General features: G+C 47.5%; 1 protein-coding gene across 1 annotated transcript in view; it reads right to left on the bottom strand.

The window, feature by feature from the left end:
* DNAH8 (dynein axonemal heavy chain 8) overlaps window positions 1-20,855 on the bottom strand; it is a 9,979,189-nt gene that overhangs the window by 3,884,759 nt on the left and 6,073,575 nt on the right. The window lies entirely within an intron of this gene.

Here is a 20,855-nt window from a genome sequence, read left to right as displayed (position 1 = left end):
TACTTAACATGCTTAGAGAACAAGATAAGGCCAAAAGGGCCACATCTGTTGAAAAAGTAGCTAATGGTTCCCAATCTGATCCAGGGACACCCCTAGGAAAAGATTCAGGAAAGAAACTTCAAAGCCTGCCCATTACTAGACAGTCTAGCATAGTTGGTACTGAGGTTGAGTCACACCATACAGATAGTGTTGTCTCACATCATAGCAAGAGCATTCATTCTCACCACAGTAGAAGTGATGTTTCTGTTAACCAAGCTGTTAGGGTGCCTTCTGTAAGGGATAGGTCTCCTTCTGTCCATTCTCATCATACTTCTGTTTCAAGACATGTCCCTCCCACCCACCCTGATGACAGATTGTTAGAAAGGGAGCTCAATAGATTGAGAGTGGAACAAACCAGACTGAAGCTCAAGAAGCAACAGCTGGATTTGGATAGACAAACCTTAGAAGTAGAGAAGGAAAGACAGAAATTGGGTTTAGAAACCCATGGTGGCAGCAGCAGTATTCCCCATAGTCATCCTGCAAAAGAGCATGATTCCAGGAATCTGCACAAGATTGTTCCCCCTTATAAGGAGGGGGATGACATTAACAAGTGGTTTGCTGCACTTGAGAGGGCCTGTGCTGTACAGGATGTCCCTCAAAGGCAGTGGGCTGCTATCCTATGGCTATCATTTAGTGGAAAAGGTAGGGATAGGCTCCTTACTGTGAAAGAAAATGAAGCCAATGATTACAAAGTTCTTAAGAATGCACTCCTGGATGGTTATGGCTTAACCACTGAACAATACAGGATAAAGTTCAGAGAGACCAAAAAGGAGTCTTCACAAGACTGGGTTGATTTAATTGACCATTCAGTGAAGGCCTTGGAGGGGTGGTTACATGGCAGTAAAGTTACTGATTATGATAGCCTGTATAACTTGATCCTGAGAGAGCATATTCTTAATAATTGTGTTTCTGATTTGTTGCACCAGTACTTGGTGGACTCTGATCTGACCTCTCCCCAAGAATTGGGAAAGAAGGCAGACAAATGGGTCAGAACAAGGGTGAACAGAAAAGTTCATACAGGGGGTGACAAAGAGAACAATAAGAAGAAAGATGGTGAAAAATCTCAAGATAAGCATGGGGACAAGGGTAAAACCAAAGATCCCACTTCAAATCTTAAACACTCTTCAGGGGGTGGGGATAAAACAAATTCTTCCTCTTCTTCTCAACCTACACAATTTAAAAAGCCTTGGTGCTTTGTGTGTAAAAACAGAGGCCATAGGTCAGGGGATAAGTCCTGTCCAGGTAAACCCCCTGAGCCTACCACCACTAATACATCAAGCTCTAGTGCCCCTAGCAGTCGTGGTACTAGTGGTGGGACTGCTGGCAACAGTCAAGCAAAGGGTGTAGTTGGGTTCACTTATGGGTCCATCATAGAAACTGGGGTAGTCAGTCCCAAGACAGTTTCTGTCACACCTAGAGGCATTGGCCTTGCCACACTGGCTGCTTGTCCCCTTACAATGGATAAGTACAGGCAGACAGTTTCAATAAATGGTGTTGAGGCCTTGGCCTACAGGGACACAGGTGCCAGTATCACTTTGGTGACTGAAAACCTAGTGCATCCTGAACAACACATCATTGGACAACAGTATAAGATTATTGATGTCCATAACTCCACTAAGTTTCTTCCCTTAGCTATAATTCAGTTTAGTTGGGTTGGAGTTACTGGCCCTAAGCAGGTGGTGGTATCACCTAGCTTACCTGTAGACTGTCTCTTAGGTAATGACCTAGAGGCCTCAGGTTGGGCTGATGTAGAGTTTTATGCCCAATGAGCCATGCTGGGCATCCCTGAGGAATTGTTCCCTCTCATTTCTACTGAAATGGAAAAGCAAAGGAGAGAAGGCCTGAAAACTCAGGATCCCTCTCCATCCACACGTAAAAAGAGTATCACAGTATCCCCTAACCACCCTACCATTCAGGATACCATTCCTGTGGTGGGAGAAACCTCTCCTGGGTTGGCACCTGTTCCAAGGGAATCATCAGCTGGCAAAGCTGGACTCCCTGAGGTAGAAGTACCTCTCTGTGGGATAACTAACATTGGTGAGAAAAAGAACACCATTTTAGTTAACATGGAGCATCCCTCCAACCCTCCCAGAGAAACTTTAGTGCAGAAACCCTGCACAGCCTCACAACACTTAGAACAGCATCCCTGCCCTAGTGTGGAGCTCATAGGACAGCATCCCTGCCCTGCTCCAACTCAAGAGAAACAGCATCCCTGTTCTCTCTTCCAGCCATATGGACAAAGTTTTTGCCCAGCTATGGCTTTTCTGAGACAGCATCCCTGTCTGGCATTTCCATCACTACAAATAGGTTCAGTGGACAATTCCCACTGCTCTAAACTAAAACTTACTGATAGAAACTCTAAAAATACATCTTCACATTGTTGCTTAGCTAAAAAACTTCAAACAGGGTGGTTTACATCCCCACAGGGAAGTAACCATGTAGTGGATGATAAAGGGAGTAACCAGTCTATTGCAGAGCTACTCTCTACTTATCACCACTTAGACAATAAAGTCTCAACTGGCCAAGGTTAGCCTTATTGTCCTTCGTTTGGGGGGGGGGGGGGTTGTGTGAGAAAGTAGCCTCTTTCTAGCCTTGTTACCCCCACTTTTGGCCTGTTTGTGAGTGTATGTGAGGGTGTTTTCACTGTCTCACTGGTATCCTGCTAGCCAGGGCCCAGTGCTCATAGTGAAAACCCTATGGTTTCAGTATGTTTGTTATGTGTCACTGGGACCCTGCTAGTCAGGACCCCAGTGCTCATAAGTTTGTGGCCTATATGTATGTGTTCCCTGTGTGGTGCCTAACTGTCTCACTGAGGCTCTGCTAACCAGAACCTCAGTGGTTATGCTCTCTCTGTACAAATTGTCACTAACAAGCTAATGACCAATTTTACCAATTTACATTGGCTTACTGGAACACCCTTTTAATTCCCTAGTATATGGTACTAAGGTACCCAGGGTATTGGGGTTCCAGGAGATCCCTATGGGCTGCAGCATTTCTTTTGCCACCCATAGGGAGCTCTGACAATTCTTACACAGGCCTGCCACTGCAGCCTGAGTGAAATAACGTCCACGTTATTTCACAGCCATTTTACACTGCACTTAAGTAACTTATAAGTCACCTATATGTCTAACCTTTACCTGGTAAAGGTTAGGTTCAAAGTTACTTAGTGTGAGGGCACCCTGGCACTAGCCAAGGTGCCCCCACATTGTTAAGGGCAAATTCCCCGGACTTTGTGAGAACGGGGACACCATTACACGCGTGCACTACATATAGGTCACTACCTATATGTAGCTTCACAATGGTAACTCCGAATATGGCCATGTAACATGTCAATGATCATGGAATTGCCCCCTCTATGCCATCCTGGCATAGTTGGCACAATCCCATGATCCCAGTGGTCTGTAGCACAGACCCTGGTACTGCCAAACTGCCTTTTCAGGGGTTTCACTGCAGCTGCTGCTGCTGCCAACCCCTCAGACAGGTTTCTGCCCTCCTGGGGTCCAGCCAGGCTTGTCCCAGGATGGCAGAACAAAGGACTTCCTCTGAGAGAGGGTGTTACACCCTCTCCCTTTGGAAAATGGTGTGAAGGCAGGGGAGGAGTAGCCTCCCCCAGCCTCTGGAAATGCTTTCATGGGCACATTTGGTGCCCATTTCTGCATAAGCCAGTCTACACCGGTTCAGGGACCCCTTAGCCCTGCTCTGGCGCGAAACTGGACAAAGAAAAGGGGAGTGACCACTCCCCTGACCTGCACCTCCCCTGGGAGGTGTCCAGAGCTCCTCCAGTGTGCTCCAGACCTCTGCCATCTTGGAAACAGAGGTGCTGCTGGCACACTGGACTGCTCTGAGTGGCCAGTGCCACCAGGTGACGTCAGAGACTCCTTCTGATAGGCTCCTTCAGGTGTTGCTAGCCTATCCTCTCTCCTAGGTAGCCAAACCCTCTTTTCTGGCTATTTAGGGTCTCTGTCTCTTGGGATTCCTTAGATAACGAATGCAAGAGCTCATCCGAGTTCCTCTGCATCTCTCTCTTCACCTTCTGCCAAGGAATCGACTGCTGACCGCGCTGGAAGCCTGCAAAACTGCAACAAAGTAGCTAAGACGACTACTGGACTCTGTAACGCTGATCCTGCCGCCTTCTCGACTGTTTTCCTGGTGGTGCATGCCGTGGGGGTAGTCTGCCTTCTCTCTGCACTAGAAGCTCCGAAGAAATCTCCAGTGGGTCGAGGGAATCTTCCCCCTGCAACCACAGGCTCAAAAGAACTGCATTACCGGTCCCTTGGGTCTCCTCTCAGCACGACGAGCGAGGTCCCTTGAATCCAGCAACTCTGTCCAAGTGACTCCCACAGTCCAGTGACTCTTCAGTCCAAGTTTGGTGGAGGTAAGTCCTTGCCTCCCTACGCCAGACTGCATTGCTGGGAACCGCGACTTTTGCAGCTACTCCGGCCCCTGTGCACTTCCGGCGGAAATCCTTTGTGCACAGCCAAGCCTGGGTCCACGGCACTCTAACTTGCATTGCACGACTTTCTAAGTTGGTCTCGGCGACGTGGGACTCCTTTGTGCGACTTCGGGTGAGCACCGTTTCACACATCCTCGTAGTGCCTGTTTCTGGCACTTCTGCGGGTGCTGCCTGCTGCTGAGAGGGCTTCTTGTCTTGCTCGACGCCCCCTCTGTCCCCTGACACAATTGGCAAGATCCTGGTCCCTCCTGGGCCACAGCAGCATCCAAAATCACTAACCGCACAATTTGCAGCTAGCAAGGCTTGTTGGCGGTCTTTCGGCGGGAAAACACTTTTGCACAACTCTCCACGGAGTGTGGGATCTGTCCTCCAAAGGGGAAGTCTCTAGCCCTTGTCGTTCCTGCAGAAACCTAAGCTTCTACTGTCCAGTAGCAGCTTCTTTGCACCCACAGCTGGCATTTCCTGGGCATCTGCCCATCTCCGACTTGCTTGTGACTTTTGGACTTGGTCCCCTTGTTCCACAGGTACCCTCGACTGGAAATCCATAGTTGTTGCATTGCTGGTTTGTGTCTTTCCTGCAGAATTCCCCTATCACGACTTCTATGTCCTTTGGGGAACTTTAGTGCACTTTGCACTCACTTTTCAGGGTCTTGGGGTGGGCTATTTTTCTAACCCTTACTATTTTCTAATAGTCCCAGCGACCCTCTACAAGGTCACATAGGTTTGGGGTCCATTCGTGGTTCGCATTCCACTTTTGGAGTATATGGTTTGTGTTGCCCCTATCCCTATGTGTCCCCATTGCATCCTATTGTAACTATACATTGTTTGCACTGTTTTCTAATACTATTACTGCATATTTTGGTATTGTGTACATATATCTTGTGTATATTTGCTATCCTCATACTGAGGGTACTCACTGAGATACTTTTGGCATATTGTCATAAAAATAAAGTACCTTTATTTTTAGTATAACTGTGTATTGTGTTTTCTTATGATATTGTGCAAGTGACATTAGTGGTACTGTAGGAGCTTCACTCGTCTCCTAGTTCAGCCTAAGCTGCTCTGATAAGCTACCATTATCTATCAGCCTATGCTGCTAGACACCCTATACACTAATAAGGGATAACTGGGCCTGGTGCAAGGTGTAAGTACCCCTAGGTACTCACTACAAGCCAGTCCAGCCTCCTACACTGGTTGTGCAGCAGTGGGATAAGTGCTTTGAGACTACTTACCACTCTTGTCATTGTACTTTTCATAAGAGAAAAATATACAAAACAAGTTCAGTGTGTGTACACATAAATAAAAAGTTTTGCATTTCCTCTTTTCACTCTTTTCTAAGTGCTGAAAAGTACTTCTAAACTTGCTAAAAAGTTCTAAAAAGTTTTTAAAGTTTTTTTTCTCTCTTTCTAAAAGTTCTGACAAACTTTTTATCCTTTTTCTATCACTTTAACTCTTTCTAAAAATGTCTGGCACAGGCCAAAATGTTGATCTGTCCAAACTTGTAAATGATCACCTTAGCTGGAAAGGAGCAAGGAGTCTCTGCATAGAAAGTGGTTTGAGTGTAGGGAAGAATCCTTCCTTAGAATTGTTACTTAACATGCTTAGAGAACAAGATAAGGCCAAAAGGGCCACATCTGTTGAAAAAGTAGCTAATGGTTCCCAATCTGATCCAGGGACACCCCTAGGAAAAGATTCAGGAAAGAAACTTCAAAGCCTGCCCATTACTAGACAGTCTAGCATAGTTGGTACTGAGGTTGAGTCACACCATACAGATAGTGTTGTCTCACATCATAGCAAGAGCATTCATTCTCACCACAGTAGAAGTGATGTTTCTGTTAACCAAGCTGTTAGGGTGCCTTCTGTAAGGGATAGGTCTCCTTCTGTCCATTCTCATCATACTTCTGTTTCAAGACATGTCCCTCCCACCCACCCTGATGACAGATTGTTAGAAAGGGAGCTCAATAGATTGAGAGTGGAACAAACCAGACTGAAGCTCAAGAAGCAACAGCTGGATTTGGATAGACAAACCTTAGAAGTAGAGAAGGAAAGACAGAAATTGGGTTTAGAAACCCATGGTGGCAGCAGCAGTATTCCCCATAGTCATCCTGCAAAAGAGCATGATTCCAGGAATCTGCACAAGATAGTTCCCCCTTATAAGGAGGGGGATGACATTAACAAGTGGTTTGCTGCACTTGAGAGGGCCTGTGCTGTACAGGATGTCCCTCAAAGGCAGTGGGCTGCTATCCTATGGCTATCATTTAGTGGAAAAGGTAGGGATAGGCTCCTTACTGTGAAAGAAAATGAAGCCAATGATTACAAAGTTCTTAAGAATGCACTCCTGGATGGTTATGGCTTAACCACTGAACAATACAGGATAAAGTTCAGAGAGACCAAAAAGGAGTCTTCACAAGACTGGGTTGATTTCATTGACCATTCAGTGAAGGCCTTGGAGGGGTGGTTACATGGCAGTAAAGTTACTGATTATGATAGCCTGTATAACTTGATCCTGAGAGAGCATATTCTTAATAATTGTGTTTCTGATTTGTTGCACCAGTACTTGGTGGACTCTGATCTGACCTCTCCCCAAGAATTGGGAAAGAAGGCAGACAAATGGGTCAGAACAAGGGTGAACAGAAAAGTTCATACAGGGGGTGACAAAGAGAACAATAAGAAGAAAGATGGTGAAAAATCTCAAGATAAGCATGGGGACAAGGGTAAAACCAAAGATCCCACTTCAAATCTTAAACACTCTTCAGGGGGTGGGGATAAAACAAATTCTTCCTCTTCTTCTCAACCTACACAATTTAAAAAGCCTTGGTGCTTTGTGTGTAAAAACAGAGGCCATAGGCCAGGGGATAAGTCCTGTCCAGGTAAACCCCCTGAGCCTACCACCACTAATACATCAAGCTCTAGTGCCCCTAGCAGTCGTGGTACTAGTGGTGGGACTGCTGGCAACAGTCAAGCAAAGGGTGTAGTTGGGTTCACTTATGGGTCCATCATAGAAACTGGGGTAGTCAGTCCCAAGACAGTTTCTGTCACACCTAGAGGCATTGGCCTTGCCACACTGGCTGTTTGTCCCCTTACAATGGATAAGTACAGGCAGACAGTTTCAATAAATGGTGTTGAGGCCTTGGCCTACAGGGACACAGGTGCCAGTATCACTTTGGTGACTGAAAACCTAGTGCATCCTGAACAACACATCATTGGACAACAGTATAAGATTATTGATGTCCATAACTCCACTAAGTTTCTTCCCTTAGCTATAATTCAGTTTAGTTGGGTTGGAGTTACTGGCCCTAAGCAGGTGGTGGTATCACCTAGCTTACCTGTAGACTGTCTCTTAGGTAATGACCTAGAGGCCTCAGGTTGGGCTGATGTAGAGTTTTATGCCCAATGAGCCATGCTGGGCATCCCTGAGGAATTGTTCCCTCTCATTTCTACTGAAATGGAAAAGCAAAGGAGAGAAGGCCTGAAAACTCAGGATCCCTCTCCATCCACACGTAAAAAGAGTATCACAGTATCCCCTAACCACCCTACCATTCAGGATACCATTCCTGTGGTGGGAGAAACCTCTCCTGGGTTGGCACCTGTTCCAAGGGAATCATCAGCTGGCAAAGCTGGACTCCCTGAGGTAGAAGTACCTCTCTGTGGGATAACTAACATTGGTGAGAAAAAGAACACCATTTTAGTTAACATGGAGCATCCCTCCAACCCTCCCAGAGAAACTTTAGTGCAGAAACCCTGCACAGCCTCACAACACTTAGAACAGCATCCCTGCCCTAGTGTGGAGCTCATAGGACAGCATCCCTGCTGTAGGAGGCTGGACTGGCTTGTAGTGAGTACCAAGGGGTACTTGCACCTTGCACCAGGCCCAGTTATCCCTTATTAGTGTATAGGGTGTCTAGCAGCTTAGGCTGATAGATAATGGTAGCTTAGCAAAGCAGCTCAGGCTGAACTAGGAGACGTGTGAAGCTACTACAGTACCACTTAGTGTCATATGCACAATATCATAAGAAAACACAATACACAGTTATACTAAAAATAAAGGTACTTTATTTTTATGACAATATGCCAAAGTATCTTAGAGTGTACCCTCAGTAAGAGGATAGGAAATATACACAAGATATATATACACAATAGCAAAAATATGCAGTATAGTCTTAGAAAACAGTGCAAACAATGTATAATTACAATAGGATGCAATGGGGAAACATAGGGATAGGGGCAACACAAACCATATACTCCAAAAGTGGAATGTGAACCACGAATGGACCCCAAACCTATGTGACCTTGTAGAGGGTCGCTGGGACTATTAGAAAATAGTGAGAGTTAGAAAAATAACCCTCCCCAAGACCCTGAAAAGTGAGTGCAAAGTGCACCAAAGTTCCCCTAAGGACAAAATAGTCGTGTTAGAGGGAGAATGCAAGGAAAACACAAATCAGCAATGCAACAACGATGGATTCCTGTCTGAAGGTACCTGTGGAACAAGGGGACCAAGTCCAAAAGTCACAAGCAGCTCGGAGATGGGCAGATGCCCAAGAAATGCCAGCGGTTGGTGCAAAGAAGCTCTTACTAGGCTGAAGAACTGTGAATACTGCAAGAACGACAAGGGCTAGAGACTTCCCCTTTGGAGGATGGATCCCCCACGCCTTGGAGAGTCGTGCAGAAGTGTTTTCCCGCCGGATGGACGCCAACAAGCCTTGCTACACGCAAATCGTGCGTTTGGCGTTTTTGGACGCTGCTGGGGCCCAGGAGGGACCAGGAGGTCGCAAATTGGACCTGCAGAGAGAGGGGACGTCGAGCAAGACAAAGAGCCCTCACTGAAGCAGGTAGCACCCGGAGAAGTGCCAGAAACAGGCACTACGAGGATGCGTGAAACGGTGCTCGCCGAAGTTGCACAAAGGAGTCCCACGTCGCCGGAGACCAACTTAGAAAGTCGTGCAATGCAGGTTAGAGTGCCGTGGACCCAGGCTTGGCTGTGCACGAAGGATTTCCGCCGGAAGTGCACAGGGGCCGGAGAAGCTTGCAAAGTCGCGGTTCCCAGCAATGCAGCCCAGCGAGGTGAGGCAAGGACTTACCTCCACCAAACTTGGGCTGAAGAGTCACTGGACTGTGGGGGTCACTTGGACGGTGTCGCTGGATTCGAGGGACCTCGCTCGTCGTGCTGAGAGGAGACCCAAGGGACCGGAGATGCAGCTTTTTGGTGCCTGCGGTTGCAGGGGGAAGATTCCGTCGACCCACGGGAGATTTCTTCGGAGCTTCTGGTGCAGAGAGGAGGCAGGCTACCCCCACAGCATGCACAAGCAGGAAAACAGTCGAGAAGGCGGCAGGATCAGCGTTACAGAGTTGCAGTAGTCGTCTTTGCTACTATGTTGCAGGTTTGCAGGCTTCCAGCGCGGTCAGCGGTCGATTCCTTATCAGAAGGTGAAGAGGGAGATGCAGAGGAACTCGGCTGAGCTCATGCATTCGTTATCTAAAGTTTCCCCAGAGACAGAGACCCTAAATAGCCAGAAAAGAGGGTTTGGCTACCTAGGAGAGAGGAAAGGCTACTAACACCTGAAGGAGCCTATCACAAGGAGTCTCTGACGTCACCTGGTGGCACTGGCCACTCAGAGCAGTCCAGTGTGCCAGCAGCACCTCTGTTTCCAAGATGGCAGAGGTCTGGAGCACACTGGAGGAGCTCTGGACACCTCCCAGGGGAGGTGCAGGTCAGGGGAGTGGTCACTCCCCTTTCCTTTGTCCAGTTTCGCGCCAGAGCAGGGGCTAAGGGGTCCCTGAACCGGTGTAGACTGGCTTATGCAGAATTGGGCACCTCTGTGCCCAACAAAGCATTTCCAGAGGCTGGGGGAGGCTACTCCTCCCCTGCCTTCACACCATTTTCCAAAGGGAGAGGGTGTCACACCCTCTCTCAGAGGAAGTTCTTTGTTCTGCCATCCTGGGCCAGGCCTGGCTGGACCCCAGGAGGGCAGCTGCCTGTCTGAGGGGTTGGCAGCAGCAGCAGCTGCAGAGAAACCCCAGGAAGGGCAGTCTGGCAGTACCAGGGTCTGTGCTACAGACCACTGGGATCATGGAATTGTCCCAACAATGCCAGGATGGCATAGAGGGGGCAATTCCATGATCATAGACATGTTACATGGCCATATTCGGAGTTACCATGGTGAAGCTACATATAGGTAGTGACCTATATGTAGTGCACGCGTGTAATGGTGTCCCCGCACTCACAAAGTTCAGTGAATTGGCTCTGAACAATGTGGGGGCACCTTGGCTAGTGCCAGGGTGCCCTCACACTAAGCAACTTTGCACCTAACCTTTACCAGGTAAAGGTTAGACATATAGGTGACTTATAAGTTACTTAAGTGCAGTGTAAAATGGCTGTGAAATAACGTGGACGTTATTTCACTCAGGCTGCAGTGGCAGGCCTGTGTAAGAATTGTCAGAGCTCCCTATGGGTGGCAAAAGAAATGCTGCAGCCCATAGGGATCTCCTGGAACCCCAATACCCTGGGTACCTCAGTACCATATACTAGGGGATTATAAGGGTGTTCCAGTAAGCCAATGTAAATTGGTAAAAATGGTCACTAGCCTGTCAGTGACAATTTGGAAAGAAATGAGAGAGCATAACCACTGAGGTTCTGATTAGCAGAGCCTCAGTGAGACAGTTAGTCACTACACAGGTAACACATACAGGCACACTTATGAGCACTGGGGCCCTGGGTTACCAGGGTCCCAGTGACACATACAACTAAAACAACATATATACAGTGAAAAATGGGGGTAACATGCCAGGCAAGATGGTACTTTCCTACACAACCCCCCCCCAAACGAAGGACAATAAGACTAGCCATTACCTGATGAGTCTTCATTGTCTAAGTGGAAATATCTGGAGAGTCCATCTGCATTGGAGTGGCTACTCCCAGGTCTATGTTCCACTGTATAGTCCATTCCCTGTAGGGATATGGACCACCTCAACAATTTAGGATTTTCACCTTTCATTTGTTTTAGCCAAAGTAGAGGTTTGTGGTCTGTCTGAACAATGAAGTGAGTGCCAAACAGGTATGGCCTCAACTTCTTCAGAGCCCAGACCACAGCAAAGGCCTCCCTCTCAATGGCAGACCAACGCTTTTCTCTAGGGGTCAACCTTCTACTAATAAAAGCAACAGGTTGATCCTGGCCCTCAGAATTAAGTTGTGATAGGACTGCCCCTACTCCTAATTCAGATGCATCAGTTTGGACATAGAATTTTTTAGAGTAACAAGGGCTTTTCAGGACAGGTGCAGAGCACATGGCCTGCTTCAGCTCCTCAAAAGCTTTCTGACAGTTTGCTGTCCATAATACCTTTTTAGGCATTTTCTTGGATGTGAGGTCATTAAGAGGGGCTGCAATGGAGCCATAGTTCTTAATGAACCTCCTGTAATACCCAGTGAGGCCTAGGAAGGCTCTCACCTGAGTCTGAGTGGTAGGGGGAATCCAATCAATAATAGTTTGGATTTTCCCCTGAAGTGGTGCAATCTGTTCCCCACCAACAAGGTGTCCCAGATAAACCACTTTACCCTGCCCTATCTGGCACTTTGAAGCCTTGATAGTGAGGCCTGCCTTTTGCAGGGCCTCCAAAACTTTCCAAAGGTGGACCAGGTGATCATCCCAGCTGGAGCTAAAGACAGCTATATCATCCAAATATGCTGCACTGAAAGCTTCCAGCCCTTGCAGGACTGTGTTCACCAACCTCTGAAAAGTGGCAGGTGCATTTTTCAAACCAAAAGGCATTACAGTAAACTGGTAATGTCCTCCAATGGTAGAAAATGCAGTCTTAGGTTTAGCATCTTCTGACATTTTGATCTGCCAATACCCTGCAGTCAAATCAAAAGTGCTTAGATACTTGGCAGATGCCAGTGTATCTATTAGCTCATCTGCCCTGGGTATAGGGTGAGCATCTGTTTTGGTTACCAAGTTGAGACCTCTATAGTCTACACAAAACCTCATTTCCTTCTTTCCATCTTTAGAATTGGGTTTTGGTACCAGTACCACAGGAGAAGCCCATGGACTGTCAGAGTGCTCAACCACTCCTAGTTCCAACATCTTCTGAACTTCTTGCTTTATGCAGTCCCTGACATGGTCAGGCTGCCTATAGATCTTACTTTTGACAGGTAAACTGTCTCCAGTATCTATAGTGTGCTCACACCAAGAAGTGGTGCCTGGCACAATGGAGAAGAGTTCTGAAAATTGTCCTAGGAGATTTATGCAATTATCTTTCTGCTCAGCAGTAAGACAATCAGCCAAAACTACCCCTTCCACAAGAGCATCTTGTTCTGTGGAAGAGAAGAGATCAGGTAGAGGATCACTGTCTTCTTCCTGTCCCTCATCTGTTGCCATGAGCAGGGTGAGATCAGCCCTGTCATAGTAGGGTTTCAGGCGGTTGACATGGAGCACCCTAAGGGGACTCCTGGCAGTGCCTAAGTCAACCAAGTAGGTGACTTCACCCTTCTTTTCAACAATTGTGTGTGGACCACTCCATTTATCTTGGAGTGCTCTTGGGGCCACAGGCTCCAAGACCCACACTTTCTGCCCTGGTTGGTACTGAACCAAAACAGCCTTCTGATCATGCCATTGCTTCTGGAGCTCTTGGCTGGCCTGAAGGTTTTTACTGGCCTTTTTCATGTACTCAGCCATCCTTGATCTGAGGCCAAGTACATAGTCCACAATATCCTGCTTAGGAGCTTTTAAAGGTTGTTCCCAACCCTCCTTTACAAGTGTGAGTGGACCCCTAACAGGGTGTCCAAAAAGAAGTTCAAAGGGGCTGAAGCCCACTCCTTTCTGGGGTACCTCCCTGTAGGCAAAAAGGAGGCATGGTAGAAGGATATCCCATCTCCTGCGGAGTTTTTCAGGGAGTCCCATAATCATGCCTTTGAGAGTTTTATTAAATCTCTCCACCAGTCCATTTGTTTGTGGATGATAGGGTGTTGTGAACTTGTAAGTTACACCACACTCCTTCCACATGGCCTTTAAGTATGCAGACATGAAATTGCTTCCTCTGTCTGATACTACTTCCTTTGGGAAGCCCACCCTGGAAAATATTCCCAGGAGGGCCTTTGCCACTGCAGGAGCTGTAGTGGTCCTTAAAGGAATAGCTTCAGGATATCTTGTGGCATGGTCCACTACCACCAAGATAAACCTATTGCCTGAAGCAGTAGGAGGGTCAAGGGGGCCAACTATGTCAACCCCTACCCTTTCAAAGGGAACCCCAACCACAGGCAGTGGGATAAGGGGTGCCTTTGGAGTGCCACCTGTCTTGCCACTGGCTTGACAGGTTTCACAGGACTTACAAAAATCTTTTGTGTCCTCAGACATCCTAGGCCAATGAAACAGTGGTACCAATCTGTCCCAAGTTTTCATTTGACCCAGGTGTCCAGCTAAGGGAATGTCATGTGCCAGTGTTAGGAGGAACTTTCTGTACTCCTGAGGAATCACTAATCTCCTGGCAGCTCCAGGTTTAGGATCCCTTTGCTCAGTGTACAAGAGGTTGTCCTCCCAGTAAACTCTGTGTGAGTCACTGACATCCCCATTAGCCTGTTTGACAGCTTGCTGTCTGAGACCCTCTAATGTGGGACAGGTTTGCTGTGCCACACTCAGCTCCTCTCTGGCAGGCCCCCCTTCACCCAAAAGCTCAGCAGTGTCTGCTTCCAGCTCCTCTGGTGTAGGTTCTGCACAGGGAGGGAATTCTTCTTCCTCAGAAGTAGAATCCACTGTAGAGGGAGGGATAGTAGGAAGTGGTTTGCTTCTACTAGCCCTAGCTTTAGGGAGCACTTGGTCCATTGTTCCAGGATCCAAGCTTCCCTGTCCTTTTTGCTTTTTGGCCTGAGCCCTTGTCAAAGCAAAAATATGCCCTGGGATGCCCAGCATTGCTGCATGGGCCTCCAACTCCACATCTGACCAAGCTGATGTCTCCAAATCGTTCCCTAATAGACAGTCTACAGGTAAATCTGAAGCTACCACAACTTTCTTTGGACCAGATACCCCCCCCCAGTTGAGATTTACAACAGCCATGGGGTGGCTTTGTGTTATGTTGTGAGCATCGGTTACTTGGTACTGGTGTCCAAGTATGTGTTGTTCAGGGTGCACCAGTTTCTCAATCACCATTGTGACACTGGCACCTGTGTCCCTGTAGGCCTGGACCTCAACACCATTTATTAGGGTTAGTTGCTTGTACTTCTCCAAGTTATGGGGGCAAGCAACCAAAGTGGCTAAGTCAATAGCCCCTTCAGAGACTAAAGTAGCCTCTGTGGTCTCCCTAATCAGACCAACCCCAACTAAATTACCAAAAGTGAGCCCAGCTACTCCCTTGGATTGGCTATTAGTAGGTTTGCTCCCACCACCACTGCTATTAGTAGGGACACTAGGTGTAGCAGTAGGGGTTGTAGTGGTAGGAGCTGTGGTGCCTTTCTTTGGACAACTGGGATCTGTTGTCCAATGGCCTTTTATCTTACATAAATAGCACCATGGTTTCCTTTCCTTGTTCTGATTAGAGGAAGGTTTGGGCCCACCACCCCCACCAGAGTGTTTTTGTGGGCCTGATGAAGACTCATTTTTAGATTTGTCCCCACCCTTGTCAGAAGACTTACCATCCTTCTTTTTGTTGCCATCTTTGTCACCCCCTGTATGAACTTTTCTGTTCACTCTTGTTCTGACCCATTTGTCTGCCTTCTTTCCCAATTCTTGGGGAGAGGTCAGATCAGAGTCCACCAAGTACTGGTGCAACAAATCAGACACACAATTATTAAGAATATGCTCTCTCAGGATTAAGTTATACAGGCTGTCATAATCAGTAACTTTACTGCCATGTAACCACCCCTCCAAGGCCTTCACTGCCTGGTCAATGAAATCAACCCAGTCTTGTGAAGACTCCTTTTTGGTATCTCTGAACTTGATCCTGTACTGTTCAGTGGTTAAGCCATAACCATCCAGGAGTGCATTCTTAAGAACTTGGAAATTGTTAGCATCATTTTCTTTTACAGTAAGGAGCCTATCCCTACCTTTTCCAGTAAATGATAGCCATAGGATAGCAGCCCACTGCCTTTGAGGGACATCCTGTACAGCACAGGCCCTCTCAAGTGCAGCAAACCACTTGTTAATGTCATCCCCCTCCTTGTAAGGGGGAACTATCTTATGCAGATTCCTGGAATCATGCTCTTTTGCAGGATGACTATGGGGAATACTGCTGCTGCCACCATGGGTATCTAAACCCATTTTCTGTCTTTCCCTCTCTATTTCTAAAGACTGTCTATCCAAATCCAGCTGTTGCTTCTTGAGCTTCAGTCTGGTTTGCTCCACTCTCAATCTATTGAGCTCCCTTTCCAACAATCTGTCATCAGGGTGGGTGGGAGGGACATTTCTAGATACAGAGGTATGATGGGAATGAACAGAAGGAGACCTGTCCCTTACAGAGGGCACCCTAACAGCTTGGCTACCAGTATAATGTGAGAGCACATCATCAGTATGATGTGATTCAACCTCTGTACCAACTATGCTAGACTGTCTAGTAATGGGCAGGCTGAGAAGTTTCTTTCCTGAACCTTTTCCTGGGGGAGTCCCTGGATCAGATTGAGAACCATTAGCTACTTTTTCTACAGATTGGGCACTTATGGCCTTATCCTGTACTCTAAGCATATTAATTAACAGTTCTAAGGAAGGATTCTTCCCTACACTCAAACCTCTCTCTATGCAGAGACTCCTTGCTCCTTTCCAGCTAAGGTGATCATATGCAATTTTGGACAGTTCAACTTTTTGGCCTGTGCCAGACATTTTTTAGAGAGAGTTAAAGTGATAGACAAATAGAAAAAAGTTTTCAGAACTTTTTTGAAAGACAGAAAAAAAACTTTTTTAAATTTTTAAGAACTTTTTGAAAGTTTAGAAGTACTTTTCAGCACTTAGAAAAGAGTGAAAAGAGGAAATGCAAAACTTTTTGGCTATGTGTATATACACTGACCTTGTTTTGTATATTTTTCTCTTATGAAAAGTACAATGACAAGAGTGGTAAGTAGTCTCAAAGCACTTATCCCACCACTGCACAACCAATGTAGGAGGCTGGACTGGCTTGTAGTGAGTACCAAGGGGTACTTGCACCTTGCACCAGGCCCAGTTATCCCTTATTAGTGTATAGGGTGTCTAGCAGCTTAGGCTGATAGATAATGGTAGCTTAGCAAAGCAGCTCAGGCTGAACTAGGAGACGTGTGAAGCTACTACAGTACCACTTAGTGTCATATGCACAATATCATAAGAAAACACAATACACAGTTATACTAAAAATAAAGGTACTTTATTTTTATGACAATATGCCAAAGTATCTTAGAGTGTACCCTCAGTAAGAGGATAGGAAATATACACAAGATATATATACACAATAGCAAAAATATGCAGTATAGTCTTAGAAAACAGTGCAAACAATGTATAATTACAATAGGATGCAATGGGGAAACATAGGGATAGGGGCAACACAAACCATATACTCCAAAAGTGGAATGTGAACCACGAATGGACCCCAAACCTATGTGACCTTGTAGAGGGTCGCTGGGACTATTAGAAAATAGTGAGAGTTAGAAAAATAACCCTCCCCAAGACCCTGAAAAGTGAGTGCAAAGTGCACCAAAGTTCCCCTAAGGACAAAATAGTCGTGTTAGAGGGAGAATGCAAGGAAAACACAAATCAGCAATGCAACAACGATGGATTCCTGTCTGAAGGTACCTGTGGAACAAGGGGACCAAGTCCAAAAGTCACAAGCAGCTCGGAGATGGGCAGATGCCCAAGAAATGCCAGCGGTTGGTGCAAAGAAGCTCTTACTAGGCTGAAGAACTGTGAATACTGCAAGAACGACAAGGGCTAGAGACTTCCCCTTTGGAGGATGGATCCCCCACGCCTTGGAGAGTCGTGCAGAAGTGTTTTCCCGCCGGATGGACGCCAACAAGCCTTGCTACACGCAAATCGTGCGTTTGGCGTTTTTGGACGCTGCTGGGGCCCAGGAGGGACCAGGAGGTCGCAAATTGGACCTGCAGAGAGAGGGGACGTCGAGCAAGACAAAGAGCCCTCACTGAAGCAGGTAGCACCCGGAGAAGTGCCAGAAACAGGCACTACGAGGATGCGTGAAACGGTGCTCGCCGAAGTTGCACAAAGGAGTCCCACGTCGCCGGAGACCAACTTAGAAAGTCGTGCAATGCAGGTTAGAGTGCCGTGGACCCAGGCTTGGCTGTGCACGAAGGATTTCCGCCGGAAGTGCACAGGGGCCGGAGAAGCTTGCAAAGTCGCGGTTCCCAGCAATGCAGCCCAGCGAGGTGAGGCAAGGACTTACCTCCACCAAACTTGGGCTGAAGAGTCACTGGACTGTGGGGGTCACTTGGACGGTGTCGCTGGATTCGAGGGACCTCGCTCGTCGTGCTGAGAGGAGACCCAAGGGACCGGAGATGCAGCTTTTTGGTGCCTGCGGTTGCAGGGGGAAGATTCCGTCGACCCACGGGAGATTTCTTCGGAGCTTCTGGTGCAGAGAGGAGGCAGGCTACCCCCACAGCATGCACAAGCAGGAAAACAGTCGAGAAGGCGGCAGGATCAGCGTTACAGAGTTGCAGTAGTCGTCTTTGCTACTATGTTGCAGGTTTGCAGGCTTCCAGCGCGGTCAGCGGTCGATTCCTTATCAGAAGGTGAAGAGGGAGATGCAGAGGAACTCGGCTGAGCTCATGCATTCGTTATCTAAAGTTTCCCCAGAGACAGAGACCCTAAATAGCCAGAAAAGAGGGTTTGGCTACCTAGGAGAGAGGAAAGGCTACTAACACCTGAAGGAGCCTATCACAAGGAGTCTCTGACGTCACCTGGTGGCACTGGCCACTCAGAGCAGTCCAGTGTGCCAGCAGCACCTCTGTTTCCAAGATGGCAGAGGTCTGGAGCACACTGGAGGAGCTCTGGACACCTCCCAGGGGAGGTGCAGGTCAGGGGAGTGGTCACTCCCCTTTCCTTTGTCCAGTTTCGCGCCAGAGCAGGGGCTAAGGGGTCCCTGAACCGGTGTAGACTGGCTTATGCAGAATTGGGCACCTCTGTGCCCAACAAAGCATTTCCAGAGGCTGGGGGAGGCTACTCCTCCCCTGCCTTCACACCATTTTCCAAAGGGAGAGGGTGTCACACCCTCTCTCAGAGGAAGTTCTTTGTTCTGCCATCCTGGGCCAGGCCTGGCTGGACCCCAGGAGGGCAGCTGCCTGTCTGAGGGGTTGGCAGCAGCAGCAGCTGCAGAGAAACCCCAGGAAGGGCAGTCTGGCAGTACCAGGGTCTGTGCTACAGACCACTGGGATCATGGAATTGTCCCAACAATGCCAGGATGGCATAGAGGGGGCAATTCCATGATCATAGACATGTTACATGGCCATATTCGGAGTTACCATGGTGAAGCTACATATAGGTAGTGACCTATATGTAGTGCACGCGTGTAATGGTGTCCCCGCACTCACAAAGTTCAGTGAATTGGCTCTGAACAATGTGGGGGCACCTTGGCTAGTGCCAGGGTGCCCTCACACTAAGCAACTTTGCACCTAACCTTTACCAGGTAAAGGTTAGACATATAGGTGACTTATAAGTTACTTAAGTGCAGTGTAAAATGGCTGTGAAATAACGTGGACGTTATTTCACTCAGGCTGCAGTGGCAGGCCTGTGTAAGAATTGTCAGAGCTCCCTATGGGTGGCAAAAGAAATGCTGCAGCCCATAGGGATCTCCTGGAACCCCAATACCCTGGGTACCTCAGTACCATATACTAGGGGATTATAAGGGTGTTCCAGTAAGCCAATGTAAATTGGTAAAAATGGTCACTAGCCTGTCAGTGACAATTTGGAAAGAAATGAGAGAGCATAACCACTGAGGTTCTGATTAGCAGAGCCTCAGTGAGACAGTTAGTCACTACACAGGTAACACATACAGGCACACTTATGAGCACTGGGGCCCTGGGTTACCAGGGTCCCAGTGACACATACAACTAAAACAACATATATACAGTGAAAAATGGGGGTAACATGCCAGGCAAGATGGTACTTTCCTACACCTGCCCTGCTCCAACTCAAGAGAAACAGCATCCCTGTTCTCTCTTCCAGCCATATGGACAAAGTTTTTGCCCAGCTATGGCTTTTCTGAGACAGCATCCCTGTCTGGCATTTCCATCACTACAAATAGGTTCAGTGGACAATTCCCACTGCTCTAAACTAAAACTTACTGATAGAAACTCTAAAAATACATCTTCACATTGTTGCTTAGCTAAAAAACTTCAAACAGGGTGGTTTACATCCCCACAGGGAAGTAACCATGTAGTGGATGATAAAGGGAGTAACCAGTCTATTGCAGAGCTACTCTCTACTTATCACCACTTAGACAATAAAGTCTCAACTGGCCAAGGTTAGCCTTATTGTCCTTCGTTTGGTGGGGGGGGGGTTGTGTGAGAAAGTAGCCTCTTTCTAGCCTTGTTACCCCCACTTTTGGCCTGTTTGTGAGTGTATGTGAGGGTGTTTTCACTGTCTCACTGGGATCCTGCTAGCCAGGGCCCAGTGCTCATAGTGAAAACCCTATGGTTTCAGTATGTTTGTTATGTGTCACTGGGACCCTGCTAGTCAGGACCCCAGTGCTCATAAGTTTGTGGCCTATATGTATGTGTTCCCTGTGTGGTGCCTAACTGTCTCACTGAGGCTCTGCTAACCAGAACCTCAGTGGTTATGCTCTCTCTGTACAAATTGTCACTAACAAGCTAATGACCAATTTTACCAATTTACATTGGCTTACTGGAACACCCTTTTAATTCCCTAGTATATGGTACTAAGGTACCCAGGGTATTGGGGTTCCAGGAGATCCCTATGGGCTGCAGCATTTCTTTTGCCACCCATAGGGAGCTCTGACAATTCTTACACAGGCCTGCCACTGCAGCCTGAGTGAAATAACGTCCACGTTATTTCACAGCCATTTTACACTGCACTTAAGTAACTTATAAGTCACCTATATGTCTAACCTTTACCTGGTAAAGGTTAGGTTCAAAGTTACTTAGTGTGAGGGCACCCTGGCACTAGCCAAGGTGCCCCCACATTGTTAAGGGCAAATTCCCCGGACTTTGTGAGAACGGGGACACCATTACACGCGTGCACTACATATAGGTCACTACCTATATGTAGCTTCACAATGGTAACTCCGAATATGGCCATGTAACATGTCTATGATCATGGAATTGCCCCCTCTATGCCATCCTGGCATAGTTGGCACAATCCCATGATCCCAGTGGTCTGTAGCACAGACCCTGGTACTGCCAAACTGCCTTTTCAGGGGTTTCACTGCAGCTGCTGCTGCTGCCAACCCCTCAGAC

This window comes from Pleurodeles waltl, chromosome 5 (assembly GCF_031143425.1).
Source record: "Pleurodeles waltl isolate 20211129_DDA chromosome 5, aPleWal1.hap1.20221129, whole genome shotgun sequence".
Lineage (NCBI taxonomy): Eukaryota > Metazoa > Chordata > Amphibia > Caudata > Salamandridae > Pleurodeles > Pleurodeles waltl.
Note: the sequence above shows the minus strand (reverse complement) of the source record. Positions and strands in the feature narration are given on the sequence as shown.